Source organism: Loxodonta africana, chromosome 2 (genome assembly GCF_030014295.1).
Source record: "Loxodonta africana isolate mLoxAfr1 chromosome 2, mLoxAfr1.hap2, whole genome shotgun sequence".
Lineage (NCBI taxonomy): Eukaryota > Metazoa > Chordata > Mammalia > Proboscidea > Elephantidae > Loxodonta > Loxodonta africana.
In genome coordinates this window covers 139,095,414-139,110,914 of record NC_087343.1, presented here as the reverse complement: position 1 = coordinate 139,110,914, position 15,501 = coordinate 139,095,414, and positions in this window count along the sequence as shown.

Below are 15,501 nucleotides of genomic sequence, written 5' to 3'. Positions count from 1 at the left end.
GTTCAAATCCTCTCTCCATTATATGCTACCTAAAAAAAAAAAAAAAAAAATATTTTTTTAAGATACTTAACCTTTTTGTGCTTAGGTTTCTTATCTGAAAATGGGGATATTTGTAGTATCTACTTATAGGGTAAAATAAAATAAAATCTCTTCCTATTTATAGAGCACTTTTAGACCATATGATTGTCCAATTCAGAATGGCCAATATCAGTCCATTTCAGCTCACTAATGCCTAGGATATTGATCTTTATGAATTTCATTTTTTATGACTTCCAATTTCCTAGATTCATACTTTGTGCATTTCACATTCCAATCACTAATGGATGTTTTCAGCTGTTTCATCTCATTTTGCATTATTCCACAACAGCAAATGAAGATCCCAAAAGTTTTACTCCATCCACATCGTTAATGTTGACTGAGTGAAGAGGACTTGAAGCACTTACTGATGAAGATCAAAGATTACAGCCTTCACTATGGATTACACCTCAACATAAAGAAAACAAAAATCCTCACAACTGGACCAATAAGCAACATTATGATAAATGGAGAGAAGATTGAAGTTGTCAGGGATTTAATTTTACTTGGGTCCACAATCAATGCCTATAGAAGCAACATTCAAGAAACCAAATGACATAGTGCATTGGACAAATCTGCTGCAGAAGATCTCTTTAAAGTGTTAAAAAGCAAAGATGTCACTTTGAGGACTAAGGTGCACCTGACCCAAGCCATAGTATTTTCAATTGCCTCATATGTATGTAAAAGATGGACAACAAATAAGAAAGACTGAAGAACTGATACCTTTGAATTATGATGTTGGCGAAGAATATCGAATATACCAATGACTGCCAAAAGAATGAACAAATTTGTCTTGGGAGAAGTATGTCTAGAATGCTCCTAAGCAGCAAGGTGTCATTTACTTTGGACACGTTCTCAAGAGAGACCAATCCCTGGAGAAGGACATCATGGTTGGTAAAGTAAAGGGTCAGCAAAAGAGAAGAAGACTCACAAAGAGATAGATACACACAGTGGCTGTCATGATGGGCTTAAGCATAAGAAGTGTTGTGAGGATGGCGCAAGACCTGTCAGTGTTTTGTTCTGTCACTATGAGTCGAAACCAACTAGAAGGCACTTAACAACAACAGCAAAAAGACAGTGCATAGAACATAATAAGCTCTGTAAGTTAAATCAATAAATATTTTTCCTTAGCACTTAAAATTATCAGGAATTATTTATTTAATTATATGTTCATCATGATCAGCAACAATATTCCTGGTTCCACGTCCTCTTCTGAAACCAGCCTGAATTTCTGGCAGTTCCCTGTTGATATACTGCTGGAGCCGTTTTTGAATGATCTTCAGCAGAATTTTGCTTGCGTGTGATATTAATGATATTGTTCTATAATTTCCACATTCGGTTGGATCACCTTTCTTGGGAATAGGCATAAATATGGATTTCTTCCAGTCAGTTGGCCAGGAAGCTGTCTTCCATATTTCTTGGCATAGACGAGCGAGCACCTCCAGCGCTGCATCTCTTTGTTGAAACATCTCTGTTGAAGAATGGGAATTCCAAAACACTTAATTGTGCTCCTGAGGACTCTTTACATAGATCAAGAGGCAGTTGTTCGGACAGAACAAGGGGATACTGATTGGTTTAAAGTCAGGAAAGGTGTGCGTCAGGGTTGTATTCTTTCACCATACCTATTTAATCTGTATGCTGAACAAATAATACAAGAAGCTGGACTATATGAAGAACAGGGCATCAGGATTGGAGGAAGACTCATTAACAACCTGTGTTACGCAGATGACACAATCTTGCTTGCTGAAAGTGAAGAGGACTTGAAGCACTTACTAATGAAGATCAAAGACCACAGCCTTCAGTATGGATTACACCACCACATAAAGAAAACAAAAATCCTCACAACTGGACCAATGAGCAACATCATGATAAATGGAGAAAAGATTGAAGTTGTCAAGAATTTCATTTTACTTGGATCCATAATCAACAGCCATGGAAGCAGCAGTCAAGAAATCAAAAGACGCATTGCATTGGGTAAATCTGCTGCAAAGGACCTCTTTAAAGCGTTGAAGAGCAAAGATGTCACCCTGAAGACTACGGTGCGCCTGACTCAAGCCATGGTATGCGTGTGCGTGTGAAAGCTGAACAATGAATAAGGAAGACCAAAGAAGAATTGACGCCTTTGAATTGTGGTGTTGGCAAAGAATATTGAATATACTATGGATTGCCAAAAGAACGAACAAATCTGTCTTGGAAGAAGTGCGGCCAGAATGCTTCTTAGAGGCAAGGATGGCGAGACTGCATCTTACATACTTTGGACATGTTGTCAGGAGGGATCAGTCCCTGAAGAAGGACATCATGCTTGGCAGAGTACAGGGTCAGCGGAAGAGAGGAAGACCCTCAACAAGGTGGATTGACACAGTGGCTGCAACAATGAGCTCAAGCATAACAACGATTGTAAGGATGGTGCAGGACCGGGCAGTGTTTCATTCTGTTGTGCATAGGGTCGCCATGAGTCGGAACCGACTCGACGGCACCTACCAACAACAACGACAATGCTCGTCATCTCTCTTCTCCCTCAAGAATGTAAAATCTGTAAGTGTAAAGACCTTGTCTGTTTTGTTCTCAACACTAGGAATACTGCCTAGCTTACAGCAAAACAAAAAAAACAAAAACCCGTTTCTGTCAAGTCAATTCTGACTCATAGCGACCCTATAGAACAGAATAGAACTGCCCCATAGTTTCCAAGGAGTGACTGGTGAATTTAAACTGCCAACCTTCTGGTTAGCAGCCTGAGCTCTTAACCATTGTGCCACCAGGCCTCCGAAGCCCTTTATAAATAAAGGATAAATGTATAAATGCTAGAATCTTATCTCCTACATAAGGATGTGTGTAGACAAGGATAAGCTTAGAATGGAAAATATAGTCCTGTTTTTTTTTTTTAATGTACTTTAGACAAAGGTTTATAGAACAAACTAGTTTCTCCTTAAACAGTTAGTACACATATTGTTTTATGCCATTGATTAACAACCCCATGACATGTCAACACATTCCCTTCTCAACCTTCAGTTGCCGTTTACCAGCTTTCCTGTCTCCTCCTGTCTTCTAGTCCTTGTCCCTGGGCTGGTGTGCCACTTTAGTCTCATTTTGTTTTATGGGCCTGTCTAATCTTTGGATGAAGGGTGAACCTCGGGAGTGACTTCATTACTGAGCTAAAAGGGTGTCTAGGGGCCATACTATTGGGGTTTTTCCCTTCTCTGTCAGACCAGTAAGTTTAGTCTTTTTTTTGTGTGTGAGTTAGAATTTTGTTCTACATTTTCCTCCAGCTCCGTCTGGGCCCTCTATTGTGATCCCTGCCAGAACGGTTGGTGATGGTAGCCAGGCACTATCTAGTTGTACTGGATTCAGTATGGTGGAGGCCATGGTAGATGTGGTCTATTAGTCCTTTGGACTAATCTTTCCCTTGAATCTTTTGTTTTCTTCATTCTGCCTTGCTCCTGAAGGGTTGAGACCAGTGGAGTATCTTAGATGGCCACTCATGGGCTTTTAAGACCCCAGACACTACCCTCCAAAGTAGAACGTAGAACATATTCTTTATAAGCTATGTTATGCCACTTGAGCTAGATGTTCCCCAAGACCGTGGTCCCCACAGCCTTCAGCCCAGCAATTAGGTCCCTCAGGTAGTTTGGATGTGTCTAGGGAGCTTCCATGACCTTGCCTTGTACAAGTTGTGCTGGCTTCCCCAGTATTGTGTACTGTCTTACCCTTCACCAAAGTTACCACTTATCTATTGTCTATTGAGTGTTTTTCCACCCCTACCCCTTCCCTTCCTTGTAACCATCAAAGATTGTTTCTTTTTCTGATAAAACTTCTCATGAGTTTTTACAGTAATGGTCTCATACAATATTTGTCTTTCTGCAATTGACTTATTTCACTCAGCATAATGCCCTCCAGCTTCAGCCATGGTGTGAGATGCTTTGTAGATTCATCATTGTTCTTTATCATTGTGTAATACACCTTCGTGTGTATGTACCATAGTTTGTTTAGCCATTCATCTGTTGATGGGCATCTAGGTTATTTCCATCCTCTTGCTTGTGAAAAATGCTGCAATGAACATGGGTGTGCATATGTCTATTCTTGTGACAACTCTTATTTCTCTAAGATATATTTTTAGGAGTGGGGTTACTGGATTATACGGTATTTCTATTTCTAGCTATCTAAGGAAGTGTTTAAAATTATTAGCATAACTATGGCTTCAGCCATGACCAGTATGACAGGGATAATACTTTAGAAATAACTGTATCACTCAGGGTTCTTATGTACAAGCAAGAGAAATTAACTCTGGCTCGTTTAAATAGAAAAGAATTATTAAAAGGACGTGGGTAGCTGATAGAATCTCCAGGAGGGCCTGAGAGCCAGACTCAGAGGCTCTACAGCCAGGAGCTCTGCCCAAATCATGCCACAGAGTTGGTCTGATGAAGATACCAATATTGTTGCGGGTGGACACTAGATGCTGCCACCCGCCCCTCTGACAATGCCGGCACTGAGTCCTGTCCACTCCCACTAGAACTGATGCCACTGCTGCTTCCACCGTCCATCACCAGAATGGATTCTTTATAGTTTCTCCTTATCCTTGTCAGTCATTAATTCCCAATTCAAAGCCTTGAAAGGAAACATCTGATTGGCAGAAAGAACCCAGGTCATGTGCTGTGCCTGGCTGCAAGGGAGGCTGGGAAGGTGAATGTCTGGTATTTTCTGCCTCCCCAGCAGGAAACAGGTGGGGTACACTCCAACAGTGGGGAGCGAGATCAGAGACTGAGCAGCAAAATAATGATAGAATACTGCTTCACTATGATATCTCTCCATGTATTTTCCTTCATGTCCTCTCCCAGCTCTCCATACACCATTAGGGCTAAGCCATAAAGCTTACTTCCCCTTTCACAGAACGACTCCTTAGAAGAGAGACACCCATAAGGTCAGAGAAAAGAGGACAAACTTAGGAGGAGTTCTGACCTGCAGAAGTGTAAGTCTTACTGGGAAGACAATGGAGAAAGATTAAGAAGGCTGACAATAGGGCGTATGGTCTGCCTAGCTTTTTAAGGGACCCAGCACCCCTTTTCGCCCTCTTGGACCTTGACCTGAAAAGATGGGGCAGTGAACAAGATGCCAGATAGATTTTGACTCTGAGAAGATACTGCCTTGCAGGTGATCTTGAACCATTATAGGGTGACTACAGCAGAATGGCAATGGCCTTGTTGTACTTCTGTCTCCCCTGGTTCCTGTCTGGCATGGAAGGGATATATTTTTGTTTAATTTTTAAAAATAAATTTATCTGAAATATTTTTAGACTCACAGAGAAGCTGCTAAAACAGAACAGAGGGTAAGAGATGGTGGGAAATTCTATGGAAGCCTAAGCCCACTTACTTGATTCGAATATGATTCAGAGGCTAGAGAGATTTGTGTTGGGACCGTGTACTAGTGGGGCTGAGGACCACCGTGGTTCCTCAGTTATGCTGAGAGAATAAACCACAAGTTTCATCTGCCATATATTTTACCAATGACCAGAAGGAAGAAGCAGAGGTTAGCATGGTCTTAGGGACTCCCACATGGTCCCCTAGGCCTGCCAAATCTATGTTAAGGTGACTTTTAGGTTACAAGAAGGAGGCAGGAGAAATTCCGAAGGACAGCATTTACCCCAAAGAGACCGAGGTACCTTTAACCCACAAGTTCACCTCTCCTTTTCTGCCTTCCCTCTCACAAGAATGAGGACTTGAGAACAAGGTAAGATCATTAAAGACAATAATGTACATATATAACACAACACTCTTGTAGTGTGTTAAACTATACACCCCACTCTACTTCCAAGACGGTAATTCGTAAATTTGTATCACTTCTAATTCAAGAAATATTTGAGCATTTACTGTACCAGGCACTTGCTTTTGCGCTTCCCTGTTGGCTGTGGTCTGGGACTAGCCAGCGCCCACTTGGGGTTACTTTGGCCCCAAGGTCGCCGGAGCATTAACTGCCTAGAAAAGGCTGAAAGGCTTAACCCACCTCCGAAGTTTCAACACGGTTGCTTTGCACTTACATTTCTAAAGACAAAATAGTGAACTCAGCCCTTTTCTCCCCTTCATCCCTTTTTCGTTTTCTCCCTTCCTCCCTTTCGTAAGAACAGGGGTTCATTGGCTTAAACAAGAAAGATTACAGCAGAAGGTGAAAACACTCCGCAAGGGCGATCCAGTCACATACTAAGTGGCTGTTGCACAGCTCCCTAGAGTGCGATCTAGTTGGAGGAAATTTGGTTCTGTCCAGACTCCCCAACCGGGAGCAGAGGCGTGAAGGCCAAAGTTTAAGCAGTTGTCACTCAGCTTCACCCAGAAGCCCAGGATTCCCAAATGTCGCTGCCTCACTTCTTCACCTCCGCTCGCTTCTGCATTCGAAATGCCTGCGGACCGGGCCACCGGGCCTTTCTCATTGCCAATAAGCGGAGAAGTTTGTCATTGCTCCGAACCAAGGAGAGTTTCCCAGGTAAGCAGGCGGGACTCCTGTTAAGAAGCGGGGCTTCACCTCCTGGCGTCGCACCGGATTGGTTGGAGGCGAGCCCAGGCGGAGCGAGGTTTCAACCCCCCTCGGTCTTGTCTCTCTGGGTTTAAGTGGGCACCAGAACTGAGGGGTCAAACGTCAGAAGACAGATGTGGACCAATGGCTGAAAGAACAAGGTGCTGGTTTAGGAGCGAGCTGTCAGTGAAAGGACACGCTCTTTGTAGATTACCTTTGAGTTATCAGATTTATGCACCCTCAACCAAATCAAACTAGGGCTTGGAACCAGTTCAGTCATAGCTGACAGGTGAAATCAGAACAGATTCAATTTTTTTTTCTCCTTTTTTATAATTATTGTACTTTAGATGTAGGTTTACATGACAAACTAGCTTCTCATTAAACAATTAGTACACATATCCTTTTGTCACTTTGTTTACCAACCCCACCACATGCCAACACTCCCTTCTCAACCCTGGGTTCCCAGTCACCAACTTTCCTGCCCCTCCTGCCTTCTAGACCTTGCCCCTGGGCTGTTGGGCCACTTTAGTCTTGTTTTGTTTTATGGGCCTGTCTAATCTTTGGCTAAAGGGTGAACCTCAGGAGTGACTTCTTTCCTGAGGTAAAAGGGCATCTGGGGGCCATACTCTCAGAGTTTCTCCAGCCTTTGTCAGGCCAACAAGTTTGGTCTTTTTTTTTTTTTTTTTTAATAACTTTTATTAAGCTTCAAGTGAACGTTTACAAATCCAATCAGTCTGTCACATATAAGTTTACATACATCTCACTCCCTACTCCCACTTACTTTCCCCGTCTTGAGTCAGCCCTTTCAGTCTCTCCTTTCTTGACAATTTTGCCGGCTTCCCTCTCTCTCTATCCTCCCATCCCCCCTCCAGACAAGAGTTGCCAACACAATCTCAAGTGTCCACCTGATATAATTAGCTCACTCTTCATCAGCGTCTCTCTCCCACCCGCTGACCAGTCCCTTTCATTTCTGATGAGTTGTCTTCGGGGATGGTTCCTGTCCTGTGTCAACTGAAGGTCTGGAGAGCATGGCCGCCGGGATTCCTCCAGTCTCAGTCAGACCATTAAGTTTGGTTTTTTTATGAGAATTTGGGGTCTGCATCCCACTGATCTCCTGCTCCCTCAGGGGTCCTCTGCTGTGCTCCCTGTCAGGGCAGTCATCGACTGTGGCCGGGCACCAACTAGTTCTTCTGGTCTCAGGATGATGTAGGTCTCTGGTTCATGTGGCCCTTTCTGTCTCTTGGGCTCTTAGTTGCCGTGTGGGCTTGGTGTTCTTCATTTTCCTTTGCTCCAGGTGGGTTGAGACCAATTGCTGCATCTTAGATGGCCGCTTGTTAGCATTTAAGACCCCAGACGCCACATTTCAAAGTGGGATGCAGAATGATTTCATAATAGAATTATTTTGCCAATTGACTTAGAAGTCCCCGCAAACCATGTTCCCCAGACCCCCGCGCTTGCTCCGCTGACCTTTGAAGCATTCATTTTATCCCGGAAACTTCTTTGCTTTTGGTCCAGTCCAATTGAGCTGACCTTCCATGTATTGAGTGTTGTCTTTCCCTTCACCCAAAGCAGTTCTTATCTACTGATTAATCAATAAAAAAACCCTCTCCCACCCTCCCTCCCTCCCCGCCTCGTAACCACAAAAGTATGTGTTCTTCTCAGGTTTACTATTTCTCAAGATCTTATAATAGTGGTCTTATACAATGTTTGTCCTTTTGCCTCTGACTAATTTCACTCAGCATAATGCCTTCCAGGTTCCTCCATGTTATGAAATGTTTCAGAGATTCGTCACTGTTCTTTATCGATGCGTAGTATTCCATTGTGTGAATATACCACAATTTATTTACCCATTCATCCGTTGATGGACACCTTGGTTGCTTCCAACTTTTTGCTATTGTAAACAGAGCTGCAATAAACATGGGTGTGCATATATCTGTTTGTATGAAGGCTCTTGTATCTGTAGGGTATATTCCCAGGAGTGGGATTTCTGGGTTGTATGGTAGTTCTATTTCTAACTGTTTAAGATAACGCCAGATAGATTTCCAAAGTGGTTGTACCATTTGACATTCCCACCAGCAGTGTATGAGAGTTCCAATCTCTCCGCAGCCTCTCCAACATTTATTATTTTGTGTTTTTTGGATTAAAGCCAGCCTTGCTGGTGTGAGATGGAATCTCATCGTAGTTTTAATTTGCATTTCTCTAATGGCTAATGATCGAGAGCATTTTCTCTTGTATCTGTTGGCTGCCTGAATATCTTCTTTAGTGAAATGTGTGTTCATATCCTTTGCCCACTTCTTGATTGGGTTGTTTGTCTTTTTGTGGTTGAGTTTTGACAGAATCATGTAGATTTTAGAGATCAGGCGCTGGTTGGATATGTCATAGCTGAAAATTCTTTCCCAATCTGTAGGTGGTCTTTTTACTCTTTTGGTGAAGTCTTTAGATGAGCATAGGTGTTTGATTTTTCGGAGCTCCCAGTTATCGGGTTTCTCTTCATCATTTTTGGTAATGTTTTGTATTCTGTTTATACCTTGTATTAGGGCCCCTAGGGTTGTCCCAATTTTTTCTTCCATGATCTTTATCGTTTTAGTCTTTATGTTTAGGTCTTTGATCCACTTGGAGTTAGTTTTTGTGCATGGTGTGAGGTATGGGTCCTGTTTCATTTTTTTGCAAATGGATATCCAGTTATGCCAGCACCATTTGTTAAAAAGGCTATCTTTTCCCCAGTTAATTGACACTGGTCCTTTGTCAAATATCAGCTGCTCATACGTGGATGGATCTATGTCTGGGTTCTCAATTCTGTTCCATTGGTCTATGTGTCTGTTGTTGTACCAATACCAGGCTGTTTTGACTACTGTGGCTGTATAATAGGTTCTGAAGTCAGGTAAGGTGAGGCCTCCCACTTTCTTCTTCTTTTTCAGTAGTGCTTTGCTTATCCGGGGCTTCTTTCCCTTCCATATGAAATTGGTGATTTGTTTCTCTATCCCCTTAAAATATCACATTGGAATTTGGATCGGAAGTGCGTTAAATGTATAGATGGCTTTTGGTAGAATAGACATTTTTACTATGTTAAGTCTTCCTATCCATGAGCAAGGTATGTTTTTCCACTTAAGTATGTCCTTTTGAATTTCCTGTAGTAGAGCTTTGTAGTTTTCTTTGTATAGGTCTTTTACATCCTTGGTAAGATTTATTCCTAAGTATTTTATCTTCTTGGTGGCCACTGTGAATGGTATTGATTTGGTGATTTCCTCTTCGGTGTTCTTTTTGTTGATGTAGAGGAATCCAAGTGATTTTTGTATGTTTATTTTATAACCTGAGACTCTGCCAAACTCTTCTATTAGTTTCAGTAGTTTTCTGGAGGATTCCTTAGGGTTTTCTGTGTATATAATCATGTCATCTGCAAATAGTGATAACTTTACTTCTTCCTTGCCAATCCGGATACCTTTTATTTCTTTGTCTAGCCTAATTGCCCTGGCTAAGACTTCCAACACGGTGTTGAATAAGAGCGGTGATAAAGGGCATCCTTGTCTGGTTCCCGTTCTCAAGGGAAATGCTTTCAGGTTCTCTCCATTTAGAGTGATATTGGCTATTGGCTTTGCATATATGCCCTTTATTATGTTTAGGAATTTTCCTTCAATTCCTATTTTGGTAAGAGTTTTTATCATGAATGGGTGTTGGACTTTGTCAAATGCCTTTTCTGCATCAATTGATAAGATCATGTGGTTTTTGTCTTTTGTTTTATTTATGTGATGGATTACATTAATGGTTTTTCTGATATTAAACCAGCCTTGCATACCTGGTATAAATCCCACTTGATCAGGGTGAATTATTTTTTTGATGTGTTGTTGGATTCTATTGGCTAGAATTTTGTTGAGGATTTTTGCTTCAATGTTCATGAGGGATATAGGTCTATAATTTTCTTTTTTTGTAATGTCTTTACCTGATTTTGGTATCAGGGAGATGGTGGCTTCATAGAATGAGTTGGGTAGTATTCCGTCATTTTCTATGCTTTGGAATACCTTTATTAGTAGTGGTGTTAACTCTTCTCTGAAAGTTTGGTAGAACTCTGCAGTGAAGCCGTCTGGGCCAGGGCTTTTTTTTGTTGGGAGTTTTTTGATTACCGTTTCAATCTCTTTTTTTGTTATTGGTCTATTTAGTTGTTCTACTTCTGAATGTGTTAGTTTAGGTAGGTAGTGTTTTTCCAGGAATTCATCCATATCTTCTAGGTTTTCAAATTTGTTAGAGTACAATTTTTCATAATAATCTGAAATGATTCTTTTAATTTCATTTGGTTCTGTTGTGATGTGGTCCTTCTCAATTCTTATTCGGGTTATTTGTTTCCTTTCCTGTATTTCTTTAGTCAGTCTAGCCAATGGTTTATCAATTTTGTTAATTTTTTCAAAGAACCAGCTCTTGGCTTTGTTAATTCTTTCGATTGTTTTTCTGTTCTCTAATTCATTTAGTTCAGCTCTAATTTTTATTATTTGTTTTCTTCTGGTGCCTGATGGATTCTTTTGTTGCTCACTTTCTATTTGTTCAAGTTGTCGGGACAGTTCTCTGATTTTGGCTCTTTCTTCTTTTTGTATGTGTGCATTTATTGATATAAATTGGCCTCTGAGCACTGCTTTTGCTGTGTCCCAGAGGTTTTGATAGGAAGTATTTTCATTCTCGTTGCTTTCTAAGAATTTCCTTATTCCCTCCTTGATGTCTTCTATAACCCAGTCTTTTTTCAGGAGGGTATTGTTCATTTTCCAAGTATTTGATTTCTTTTCCCTCATTTTTCTGTTATTGATCTCTAGTTTTATTGCCTTGTGGTCTGAGAAGATGCTTTGTAACATTTCAATGTTTTGGACTCTGCAAAGGTTTGTTTTATGACCTAATATGTGGTCTATTCTAGAGAATGTTCCATGTGCGCTAGAAAAAAAAGTATATTTTGCAGCAGTTGGGTGGAGAGTTCTGTATAAGTCAATGAGGTCAAGTTGGTTGATTGTTGTAATTAGATCTTCCGTGTCTCTGTTGAGCTTCTTACTGGATGTCCTGTCCTTCTCCGAAAGTGGTGTGTTGAAGTCTCCTACTATAATTGTGGAGGTATCTATCTCGCTTTTCAATTCTGTTAAAATTTGATTTATGTATCTTGCAGCCCTGTCATTGGGTGAGTAAATATTTAATATGGTTATGTCTTCCTGATCAATTGTCCCTTTTATCATTATATAGTGTCCTTCTTTATCCTTTGTGGTGGATTTAAGTCTAAAGTCTATTTTGTCAGAAATTAATATTGCTACTCCTCTTCTTTTTTGCTTATTGTTTGCTTGATATACTTTTTTCCATCCTTTGAATTTTAGTTTGTTTGTGTCTCTAAGTCTAAGGTGTGTCTCTTGTAGGCAGCATATAGATGGATCGTGTTTCTTTATCCAGTCTGTGACTCTCTGTCTCTTTATTGGTGCATTTAGTCCATTTACATTCAGGGTAATTATAGATAAATAAGTTTTTAGTGCTGTCATTTTGATGCCTTTTTATGTGTGTTGTTGACAATTTCATTTTTCCACATACTTTTTTGTGCTGAGACGTTTTTCTTAGTAAACTGTGAGATCCTCATTTTCATAGTGCTTGACTGTATGTTAGTTGAGTCGTTACGTTTTTCTTGGTTTTTATCTTGAGTTATAGAGTTGTTATACCTTTTTGTGGTTACCTTATTATTTACCCCTATTTTTCTAAGTAAAAACCTAACTTGTATTGTTCTATATCGCCTTGTATCACTCTCCATATGGCAGTTCAATGCCTCCTGTATTTAGTCCCTCTTTTTGATTATTGTGATCTTTTACCTATTGACTTCCATGACTCCCTGTTATGTGTATTTTTTTTTTTTAATTAATCTTAATTTGTTTGTTTTTGTGATTTCCCTATTTGAGTTGATATCGGGACGATCTGTTTTGTGACCTTGTGTTGTGCTGATATCTGATATTATTGGTTCTCTGACCAAACAATATCCTTTAGTATTTCTTGTAGCTTTGGTTTGGTTTTTGCAAATTCTCTAAACTTGTGTTTGTCTGTAAATATCTTAATTTCGCCTTCATATTTCAGAGAGAGTTTTGCTGGATATATGATCCTTGGCTGGCAGTTTTTCTCCTTCAGTGTTCTGTATATGTCGTCCCATTCCCTTCTTGCCTGCATGGTTTCTGCTGAGTAGTCAGAACATATTCTTATTGATTCTCCCTTGAAGGAAACCTTTCTTTTCTCCCTGGCTGCTTTTAAAATTTTCTGTTTATCTTTGGTTTTGGTGAGTTTGATGATAATATGTCTTGGTGTTTTTCTTTTTGTATCAATCTTAAATGGGGTTCGATGAGCATCTTGGATAGCTATCCTTTCATCTTTCATGATGTCAGGGAAGTTTTCTGTCAGGAGTTCTTCAACTATTTTCTCTGTGTTTTCTGTCCCCCCTCCCTGTTCTGGGACTCTAATCACCCGCAGGTTATCCTTCTTGATAGAGTCCCACATAATTCTTAGGGTTTCTTCATTTTTTTTTAATTCTTTTATCTGATTTTTTTTCAGCTATGTTGGTGTTGATTCCCTGGTCCTCCAGATGTCCCAGTCTGCATTCTAATTGCTCGAGTCTGCTCCTCTGACTTCCTAGTGTGTTGTCTAATTCTGTTATTTTATTGTTAATCTTTTGGATTTCTACATGTTGTCTCTCTATGGATTCTTGCAACTTATTAATTTTTCCAGTATGTTCTTGAATAATCTTTTTGAGTTCTTCAACAGTTTTATCAGTGTGTTCCTTGGCTTTTTCTGCAGATATCCTAATTTCATTTGTGATATCATTAAGCATTCTGTAAATTAGTTTTTTATATTCTGTATCTGATAATTCCAAGATTGTATCTTCATTTGGGAAAGATTTTGATTCTTTTGTTTGGGGGGTTGGAGAAGCTGTCACGGTCTGCTTCTTTAAGTGGTTTGATATGGATTGTTGTCTCCGAGCCATCACTGGGAAACTAGTTTTTCCAGAAAATCCGCTAAAAAAAAAATGCAGTCAGATCCCTATCGGAGTTGTCCCTGTGGCTCAGGCTATTCAGATGTTAATGAAGCCGCCTGGGGAGGGTGGGGGAGGGAACAGAGAGATAGGAGAGTAGCACCTCAGAATATAGCCAGAGTTGCTTGTCTTGCTTAGAATGACTATTATATCTGAGATTCCCGCGGGGCGCGTCGCCTATGTGTGCTGGCTGTGTGGAGATTGCCCCCGGGGGGTCTGGCCCGCTGGAGTCACGGTCAGATCCTCCGCTTCCAGCCCCACGCCCAGCGTCAAGGCTCCCCTACTGGGACGGTGCACTCTCGACTCCAAAATGATTCTCTGCCTCCCGGGGACTTCTCGTCCCTCCAGCCGCGTGGCCGTGCCGCCCCCGAGAACCAGTTGGGCCTCCTCCCGGGGTTAGTTCAGATGGGTGGAGTAGCTTGTGCCGTGACCGAGTGTCCCGGCTGGGACGCTGTTCTCCCCGCTCCAATACCAGTCGTTGCCTCCCGGGGACTTCTCCTACCGGCTGCGTCCTATGCCGCCCGCGGGACCCGGCTGGTCCCCTTCCCGGGGTTAGTTCAGGGGGGTGGAGCAACTCTCCGTGTTTATGGCGTACCTGCGTCCAGCCCAAATCCCTGCGGGACAGTTCCCCGGCTCGGATGCTGCTCTTTCTGCTCCAAGATCAGTCACTGCCTCCCGGGACTTCTCCTACCAGCTGCGTCCCACTACGCCCGTAGAACCGGCTGGTCCCCCTCCCGGGGTTAGTTCAGGGGGGTGGAGCAGGTCTCTGTGCTTGTGCCGTACCTGACTGGTACGCTGGGTCCAGGCTCTGGAAACAATCGCTGCTTCCCCGTATTAGTTCATCCTCCGTCTCTAAATCTGTGTTTGTTGTTCAGGGTTTGTAGATTGTTATGTATGTGATCGATTCACTTGTTTTTCCGTGTCTTTGTTGTAAGAGGGATCCGAGGTAGTGTCTGCCTAGTCTGCCATCTTGGCTCCGCCTCACTCAAATTTGGTCTTTTTTTGTGAATCAGAATTTTATTCTATATTTTACTCCAGCTCTCTCCTGGACCCTCTATCGTTATCCCTGTCAGAGCAGTCAGTGGTGGTAGCCAAGCACCATCTAGTTGTGCTGGACTCAATCTGGTGAAGGCTGTGGTAGTTGTGGTCCATTAGTCCTTTAGACTAATCTTTCCCTTGTGTCTTTGGTTTTCTTCATTCTCCCAAGCTCTCGACAGGGGTGACACCAGTGGAGTATCTTAAATGGCCTGCTCACATGCTTTTAAGACCCCAGACACTACTCGCCAAAGTAGAATGTAGAACATTTTCTTTATAAACTGTATTATGCCAGTTGAGCTAGATGTTCCCTAAGAGCACGGTCCCCACAGCCTTCAGCCCAGTAATTCAGTCCCTCAGGGAGTTTGGATGTGTCTATGGAGCTTCTACGACCTTGCCTTGTACAACTTGTACTGGCTTCCCCAGTATTGTGTACTGTCTTACCCTTCACCAAAGTTACCACTTATCTATTGTCTATTGAGTGTTTTTCCATCCCCACCCCTTGCCTCCCTCATAACCATCAAAGATTATTTCTTTTTGTGTGTAAACTTTTTCATAAATTTTTTATTAGTGATGTCATAAAATATTTGTCCTTTTGTGATTGACTTACTTCACTCAGCATAATGCCCTCCAGATTCATCCATGTTATGAGTTGCACAGTACTCCATTGTGTGTATGTACCATAGTTTATTTATCCATTCATCTGTTGATGGGCATCTAGGTTGTTTCCATCTTTTTGCTGTTGTGAACAATGCTGCAATGAACATGGATGTGCATATGTCTCTTCATATGACAGCTCTTATTTCTCTAGGATATATCCCTAGGAATGGGATTGCTGGATCATATGGTATTTCTATTTCTAGCTCTCT